The sequence below is a fragment of the Miniopterus natalensis genome, chromosome 8 (genome assembly GCF_054644295.1).
Source record: "Miniopterus natalensis isolate mMinNat1 chromosome 8, mMinNat1.hap1, whole genome shotgun sequence".
Taxonomy (NCBI): Eukaryota; Metazoa; Chordata; class Mammalia; order Chiroptera; family Miniopteridae; genus Miniopterus; species Miniopterus natalensis.
In genome coordinates, this window is record NC_142088.1 from 18,210,782 (window position 1) to 18,220,671 (window position 9,890).

Sequence of the window (9,890 nt, forward strand, 5' to 3'; positions counted from 1 at the left end):
ATTTAGCAAACATTGTAGCATTGTCCATAACATTTAATGTTATTTCAAATATACAGAAAAATTGTAAGAGTAGGATGGAGAAATTCTTTATCAGTGTTTACCTTTTGCACCAGTTGTTATATAATTTCCTGTCTTCCTCTCCACACACACATACACAGCCTTTTTTTCCTTGGACCCTTTCAGAGTAATCTGAAGACATTGTGCCCTTTATCCCTAAGTAATCCGGTATATATTTCCTAAGGACATTCTCTTATATAACCATAAGACAATTATCAAAATAAGGAAATTTAACAAGTCCCTCAACTTGGGTTTGTCTGATGTTTCTTTGCAATTGGATTTCAAGTTTCGTGTTTTTGGAGGAAGTACTATTGAAGTGACTCAGTGTCCTCAGTGTATAATAGTGTGGAGAGGAAAGGACCTATAATGATGGTTTGTCTCCATGCTGGTGAAGTCAGCTTTGCTCATTCGGTTGAGGTGGTAACTGCTTTGCCTTCTGTGAATTCACTATTTTCCCCTTTGTAAACGTAAGTAACGTGGGGAGATGCTGTAAGTATACTGTTTGTCATCAAAATTCACCCATGTTTTAGCATCCATTGGCGATTTTATAACTCCATCAAACCTTCTATAGTTATATATTTTTAAACTATATTACATACTTATAATCTACTATAGAGAACAAGTTTCCCGTCTCTGCATTTATTTATTCACTCATGTTAGTATGGATTCAAGAGTTCTTGCTTTATCCAATGGGTTACACTATCATGTATTTTGAGGCTCAAATTGCCTTGAATTTCACCAGTGGGAAGGCATCAAGCTGGGTCCTGTCAGCATTATAACAAGAGTGTTTTGCAAGCAGTTAACTGGGTGAAGAAAAGGTACTACCTTGTATATTAGGCCGCCCAGTGCCAAGACTTAACTTTTCTTAAGTGAGGCAGTCTTCCTTTTCTACCAATAGAATGAATTCCTCCTTGCCTTCCTTTCCAGATTAGAGCCACTCCCCACCCCCACCCCCACCCCCACCACCAGTGGCCCTGCAGAAGGTGATGGGAGACCGCCACAGGAGACTGGAGGCTTATCTAACAACGTGGTGTTGGCATTAAAGGGCAGATCTGAGAAGCAAAGGAAGGTACTAGAGCGCTAGGAGCACTAGCCACTGATCCTCTGGAGAGATGAATATATCTGCTTTTAGTTTTCTATGGTTTACTGTGTCCATTTTATTTTACAATAAAAAGGTTAAAAATATATTAGGAGCCCTAGCCAGTTCTGCTTAGTGGGTAGAGCATCGGCCTGTGGACTGAAGTGTCCCTGGTTCAATTCCGGGCAAGAGCACGGACCTTGGTGGCAGGCTCAATCCCTGGCCCCCCCGGTCAGGGTGTGTGCAGGAGGCAACCAATCCATGTCTCTCTCTCACATGATGTTTTTTTCTCTCCTCCCCCCTCCCCCCCGCCTTCTACTCTCTCTGAAAAGCAATGGAAAAAAATACCCTCGGGTTAGGATTAAAAAATATATATATTAGGAAATCTGTTTTGAATCCTTTGGGCTAATTGCAGAGGACCCATTCTCCTGGATCAGATCCTGGGGCTTGCTCTCCAGCGTTGGTGTACCCCCCTGCAGAGCCTTTGGTTCACCTTTGATAAAGGGATCCAACTCCAGTCACATTGTCTTTAACCTTTTCAAAATGCCCCCGTAATTTTACTTTGATTGTACACAAAGAAGTATGAGTAGAGATGCTTGAGGATCTTTAGTTGGCTCTTGGAACCTTCCTTCTCTCACCTGATGAATCTGTGACACTTTATTTTTAGACGTATTGGCTTTAAAGCTTTCATTGATTTCTTCATGGGAATTATTCTCTTCCTATTGTTTTGTCATGTGCATTATTTCTATGTTCAGAGACTAAGCTTCAATTCTAATATTCTAAAGCTACTCTCACCTATTTTTTTAAAAATATCTTTATTGATTTCAGAGAGAGGAAGGGAGAGGGAGAGAGAGAGAAACATCAGTGATCAGTCATTGATCGGCTGCCTTCTGCATGCCCCCCACTGGGGATCGAGCCCGCAACCCAGGCATGTGCCCTGACTGAGAATCGAATCTCGATCTCCTGGATCCTAGGTCGATACTCAACCACTGAGCCATGCCAGCAGGGCTACTCTCACCTGTTCAAAATTTTCCATATTTTCTGGTTATAAATACTCCATTCACTAGAATTATTCAGTTAGCTTTTTTCCAACCATGTTTCTATTTTTATTGTTTGAGATAGCCTGCATGCCATGCTGGTGACTTGTTTTTTCCTGCAAATTAATTACCATGCCTTGTACTATTCCATGAAAACCTACAACTTGGATCTTAGCCATGGTTTTTAATCTGTTTTTTCCATCTGGATCAAATTCTTCATATGAGGAGATATTTTTTTTCTTATATCTTTGAACACACTTCACCCAACAGATTTGAGCATGTCCTCTAATCCTGACACTCTTGGGATATCAGTGTCCCATAAGACCCACAACCTCTAGGTGAGGGTACTTTCTCTCACAAGTCAGCTACATCAGGTACTCAAATTGTACCAGTGCTAAGAACCAACAGCTTGGATGCTGAGTCATTGTGTTCTATGAGTCTTTACTATTATAATGGAAATGCCTTTCAGAATTTCTTTGGATTTAGCTTGGATCTCATTTTCCACAAATACATTCTCCAAATGCCCTACAGCTAGGGCTAGATAAACAACATCTCTATCTGTAGAGCGCTTCAATCCCTGCCTTTTGCACAGGCATGACTAACTCACCTGGTTCAGCGATATGTGTTCCTTTTCCTCAGACAATTACTGGAAAAGTGGCAGGTCTGATGTGACCGCTTCACAAACTCCCAGCGGAACACAGGAGGAAGCTTAAGACACACCAAGGGATGGGATTTTCCTCCGCACATACTTACTCCTAGTGCTCGTCTCCAAGCTGGGAAGCAGTTAGAGCTCACGTCTCCCTCTTCCCCCAGCAGCGCACTCACTAGGGACTGTGTGCAAAGAAGGGTCTTCAGATTTTATCATTTGCACCCCATGAACAACTGAATAAAATTCTAAGAGAAATTCAACTCCTGAAACTCCAAACCTATGCATTCATCCAAAAAATATTTCTTGAGGGTCCATCAGGAAACATGCTGTCCTAATGTCACCGCCGCAGCAGGGAGACGGAGCGAGCCAGGTTATGTTTCAGTGTTGTTTTGCGGTAACTCAGAGTTCGAACTGATGATGCAGAAACTGTCCCATTGTGTGTGTGTGTGTGTGTGTGTGTGTGTTTAGACCTCTGCTTTCCCCTCAGCATCCCCACCCCCATCCCACACATCAATTTTCTCTCTTGTTTCTTTCTGTCTAGGGATTAAGTATTGCAGACAAGGTTGACTGGGCTGAGTTAGCCATTGTGAATCCAGATTCCAAGGCAACCTCCAAAGAAAACATGCAGATCAGGGGCAAGGACCAGAACCTAAGGGTTAGGATTTGGCATTTTCCAAAGTCTGAAGTTCTAAGTGTTTTCCCAGCGCTGCCTGAGGGCTTCCGCAGCAGCACAGCCCTGCCCTGCCAGGCCACTGCAGGCCGCATCTTCCCTGGGTCTCTGACCAGGCACTAGTCCTTGAGCGAAATTCTGACTCCCTGAGGGTGGTGTCGGGACCCCAGGCTCCTTCTAGTCAATTCTGCTTCCCTTCTGCTGATTCTTCCAAAGGTGGTCTGCTGGCCCAACTCATAGGGACACTGACAATGACTATGGTCTCGAGGGAAGAGTAGGGTGATAAAGGATAATTAAAATAATAATAAACGGTGCAGTGAAAGGGGCCCTTAAAGATAATGTCATTCAGTACACTTTGTGCTAAAACTGAAAAGAAAAAAAAAAAGAATGTCTTTTATCTACGTATTACACAATAGACTTCCAAAATAGCTCAAGTGTTATTCGAACATTTTCCATAAAAGAATGTTTTGACTGCAAGGAACAGATTAGTACCCACAAATACTTTTGGCTCTGAAGGAGGAAGGGATAACTTAATAGAACCATCATTTATATTTAGAGTGTACATTTACCCCACAGACAAACCAGAGGACAGAGGTCAGCCAAGGATGTGCTCAATATAGAAGTCACTCTATTGCCAAGTTCTACTCACAGTCTCTGGGGATAAGAAGGGATGAGTTATTTGGTGTCATTTTGGAATTGACCCAGAGCTAAATGGGCTATTCCATATCTCGTTTGTCCTTTGATTATAACTTAGATACACAATAATAATAACTGAAGCTGCCCTGGTCACTGTGGCTCAGTTGGTTGGAGCATTGTCCCCTACACCAAAAGATTGCAGGTTTGAATCCCAGTCAGGGCACATACCTAGGTTTCAGGGTCCACCCCAGTTGGGGCGCGTGTGGGAGGCAACTGATCGATGTTTCTGTCTCACATTGATGTTTCTCTTTCTCTCTCTCCCTTCCTCTCTCTAAAAAAAATCAATAAAAATCAATAATAATAATTGGTGCTAACATTTATTAACCTCATATAAACACTGCCCTAGATTCTTTGCTTAACTGCTTGCTGCACACTTGCGCCTTATGGTGCCAGTTCTATTATTTTTTTCATGTCATACATGAAGTAGAGCACAGAGGTACCCAGATCACATTGACGGTGCTCCGGTCATCTGTTGCTGCATAATGAATTATTTCAAAACGTAAGGGCTTTAAGCAACAATAATTACTTTATTGTTACCTCTCACTGTTCTAGACACTGGGCTCAGCTAGGCAGTTCTCGGGTAGTGATTCTCACTGGGGTCTCCCATGCAGTTGCAGTCAGACAATGGCTATGGCTGGAGTCATCGTGAATGTTTCCTCATATATCTGTTGGCTGGAACCCAGGTGGCACCCATGTGAACCCCACACATGACCTCCTCATGTGGCTTGGACTTCTTTATTGCATCACAGTTGGTCTCCAAAAGCAAGCATCCTAAGAGCAAGTAAAAGCTGTATCACCTTTTAAAAAACAAAACAAAATTTACTTTGAGTTAATTATAGACTAACAGGAAGCTGCTAATATAGTAAGAGAGATCAATATAACTGTAGACCAGTATCATAACCAGAAATTCACATTTGTACAATACTATTAACTAGACCAAGAATTTATTGTTTTACATGCACTCATTTGTGTGTGTGCATGTGTATGTGTGTGTTCTGTGCAATTTGATTCTGTGCAACATGATTCCATATTAAGTAAGATACATGTAATCACCACCGCAATCATCATACAAAACTGTCCCACAAAGGGACTCCCATGTGTTATCCCTCTGTAGTCATACCCACCCTCTCTATTCCCATACCCGTTTCCCTGACAACTACTCACCTGTTCTCCATCTTTATTGTTTTATCATTTCAAGAATGTTATATAAATGGAATCATAAGATATGTAACCTTTTGAGATTGGCTTTTTTCACTGCACAAAATGCCCTTCAGCGCCATCCAACTCACAGGTATTATTTGAGTAAGTCCTTGACAACCAGGACTTAGCCAAGGGAATAAGGGGTGAAAAGAGAGAGCTGGCAAGCAGTGACCCCGGAGGTGGGAAGTGGTCACATAATGGGGGACTCCAAAGGAGGGAAGCACTGGAGTCAATGGGTGAGTACTTGGCTGAGTTACCAGCTGCAACAGCCTCAGCTGGGTGGCGGGCTGGGGAGGCAGGGGTGAGCAAGCCTAACAAGGTCAAGGCTAACTTTCTCAGGGGTTGCCTTTGGGCAAGGAGCAAATTTTGAACAGGAACTTGTGGAAAATACAGAGGAGGCGTCACCAACACAGTCAGCAAACTGAAAAATACTATTAGTTTATTCTAATATTTATTTATAATTTAAAATAAATCATGTACAGCCACAAGGAAAGGCTGAATTGTCTTTCCAATATCTCTATAGAAAATAACATTACAAAATCTTTGTCATGTTAAGAGGTAATCAGAGTATGCAAGAAAAAAAGAATTTTAGGATGTGTCAACCTGTTAATAATGATACTGGGCTTTTTCTACATTTTTAATGTTCATTGTATTTGTTAGCTCTTTAAAATTTATAACTTGTGGTGATTAATGGTTCTAAGCAAACTTTCAATTTTGTGTTCACAATTTTTCATTCTTTTTCTTAAATCGTATGAAATTCAAATTGTATAAACTTCAGGCTCAACAAAACCTAGATGGAACCTTCTGGGTGCAATATAAATTCAGTGTGAAGTGAACAACTCACCTATAAAAATTCAAATCGGGAGTTTTGCTGTCACTCATAGAACACCTGAGATATCAGGTCACCAAGAGATTTGGTGGATGGAGAGAAGTGGAAATGAAGCTGAAGTGGCATTAATAACAGACACCCAGGCCTAGATGGGCCAGAATAACACACTGCCTCTGTCTAGGGGCATGGAGGAGACTCACTTACAGGCTATGGTTAAGAGTCTAGACCTCATTCTAAGAGCAACCGAAACCACCAGCAAGATTTAAGCAAGAAAGGAAGTGTTTATGATGGGAAGGCAAGCACCTGAGCAGGGGTTGCTTGCACCAAGGTGATGGTTCTGTGCCTATGGTCATCAAGTAGAATCACCCTAAATGCTTGGGGGCACTTTAAGTGTGGGGTCAGAAGTTCACTGGCTTCCCCAGAAATCCTTGCTCAGCCAGGTGACTCCTGGGTCTGCAGCCAAGTGCTATAAAAAACCCTGCGGGAGGTGGATTTCTCATATCCTTTTTGCTTTCTGATTAATCATTTAGATGGTAAACTGAAACATACTCAGGTAAATAAATAAATAAATAAATAAATAAATAAATAAATAAATAAAATAAAATAAAAAATATATATGTGAACTCCAAGTTAGGATCACAATCCTGTCCCAAATATATGACTTTTTCCCTTCCTAGTTGGGGGATTGGGGGTGTATTTAAAAAACAAAATTATTTTCATTCATTCACCGTTTCCTAGCAACTGCAAAAAAAGCCTCTGCTTTCCTGCCGTCTGTGAGCACCAGCCTGAGCAGATGCTCAAGCATGCCTCTAGAAGCAGGGAGAGAACAAAAGCACAGGAATCGGTCTCTGGTTGGGGTTGGTGAGAGATTCTGAAAGGAATTTGTTAAGAGCTGGGCACCTAACAGAAAGTCTGAGACCCGTAGGGGTGCAGAGGGAGGCCTGAAGGGAGTGTGCAGATGTTCTTCAGGGCATGATATTCCTATAGAATATGGGGGCTGTGCCTTCTGGGGGGTTGGTTTTAATGAAATAGCTAATGCCTGAGACCCCTGACATCTTTCCAGTAGCTCTTTTGTGTGTATTTCCAGCCAGTCTTGTTCCTGTTAAAGCTCCATAGACAGAAAAGAAGGGTGAATTCAAATCTAAGCTGAATAGAGTCTCTACAAATGGCCCTCTTTCAACCAAGAGTAGCTACTCAGTGCATGTCAGTCACTGAACTTGACAGCTGGAAGGGACCTCTCCAACCATTCAATGCTTCTTTTACAGGAAACACAAAACACAGAGAGGAGAGTTCACTTACCCAACATGACACAGCTAGTTGGTAGTCTCCCAGGGTCTCAGAACCTCCAGCCCAGTGCTGTGGGGGCGGGAAATGCTCATATTTTAAAGATTTAAACCTTTGCATATTATGCCACATTAACGGTAGGGGGGAAGGAAGGTAGGTCTAAGTAGAAGCTATCACAGCACCAGAAGATGCAAACCTATAATTTGTAAGTCTGAAATTCAAAGGACTGGCTCAGAATGACAAAAAAAGGGGGGAGGGGGGAGTTAAAACAAATACTAAGTCTTTTGCTTTTTAAAAAGGCATAGAAGTTAAGTGAGCTCCCCTTCCACACACACACACCACCACTGCCACCAGTCAAGCAACTGAGGTAGGACAAGTGTTCTACCAACAAATGTTTTTCAACTTAATTAAAAGAATGGTAATACATGCTAGCCTTTGTGGAGTTGTATAATATTAGGGCAAGAGGTGCTCTTGGTGATGTTAACCAGGCTCATCATTTTTTAGAAAACACCTAAGGCTGGGGTGCAGAAGAGCCAAGAGGCTTGGCCATGGCCACACCAGTCAATGGTGCAGGAGACACTATAGCCCAGCATCTGGCCATCCCATGTCTAGAGCTTTTTTTTCTCTAGGTCATGAGGCCACCTCTCTGGCTTGCGGTATCCTCTCTGGATTTACTCTCCTGCAGAGTACATATTACTATCTTAATTATTAACTTACTTCCAATGGAATGCTCCTTTCTTTCCCCCTTCACCTTTCCCATATCCCATCTGAGGCAGATGTAGCAACAGCAAGAATGGGCTAAAATAATTAAATTGGTCTGGTAAAGAATTCATTTAAATCAGTGGCATTCTGCCCAGCCAGTTGCAGCTCAGTGGTTGAGCGTCGACCTAGGATCCAGGCGATTGGGTTTCGATTCCTGGTCAGGGCACATGCCCGGGTTGCGGGCTCCATCCCCAGTCGGGGGCATGCGGGAGGCAGCAGATCAGTGACTCTCTCATCATTGATGTTTCTATCTCTCTCTCTCCTTCTCCTTTCCTCTCTCTGAAATCAATAAAGATATATTTAAAACAAATAAATAAATAAATCAGTGGCATTCTGTTTCTCTTCTGCTTATTATAGAAGTGCTGAATCAAATGAAGCTTAATGTTTATATTAGCAGCCAAACTGCACCAGAATTGGATCTTGGTTCAGCAACCTCGGTACTTGAGTACCGGCTAGGAAAGAATTCAGAGCCAAGACTCAAACTATAAGAGAAAATATATTTAGAAAGTAACAGAGGTAGAATAAGTGAGCTGTAGAAGAAATGGGCTCAGGAAACAAGATACAAAGGAAAAAGAACGGGCCTTGGAGCTAGGTAAAAGAGAGAAACAAGGAAAATGCAGCTGGGGAAAGGGAGTGGGGAAAGGCATGGATGTGCTCCATAGAGAGAGTTGCACTGGGTCCTCTGTCTCGAGGGTGTTTATCTGGAGGCCTTATGGAAGGATCCCAAGAGTATATTCATCAGTTTTCCAGATATGTTCTTTCAGGATCATGGTCTCTACTGATTGGTTGGCACCAGGGCAGGGTGAGTCATTAATCAGTGCAGCTAGTCCTGAGGTAGCCACTTCGTCACTTGTCTCGTTTTGCTGCTTTTCTGGGCCTGGAGATGAAACACAACTGAGGCCTAGGTGTATCTGATGCGGGTCAGAACCTCATTGTGCTGGGGGCTTAATGATTAAGGGCTATTCTTCAGCCCCGTCGTTTGTTCCCCCTCTAACGGACCTAACCCACATGACTAACAACATGCCAGAGGAGGAGAGGTCAGGGGAGGGTTCAAGCCAAATGATCAGTGATATGAAAGGTCAGGGGATCTAAACTGCATGACTAGCAATATGCTAGGAGAGGAAAGGTTACCCTGGGGGTGAGGTCCTTGTTTTCCCAGTTTTGCCCATTGCTAGGCACCTGGGGCTCTCTGGCCTGGTGAATTTCTGTACCTGGCCGGTCCTCCTTCCTCTGCTCATGTCTGTCTAACTGCTATCTAAACACCTACCACATTTATATGCTACAATTTTTAAAAAAGGTTTCTAAAGTTTTTTCCCAACCATTTTTAGAGTAATGATTTAAAAACATATATGCATAATTTCAAAAGTACAGAATATAATATAATGAACATCCATAAATTTATAATCCCAGAGTCAACAAAGTTAACATTTTTATTATATTTGTGGATTAGACAGGGTTCTCCAGAGAAACAGAACCAACAGGATGTATATATATATACATAGAGATTTAGTTTAAGGAATTGGCTAACATGATTGTGGAGGCTTGGCCAGTCCAAAATCTGATGGGGTTAGGCTGGCAGGCTGGAGACTCAAGGAAGAGTTGCAACTCAGGTCCAAAGGCAGTCTGCG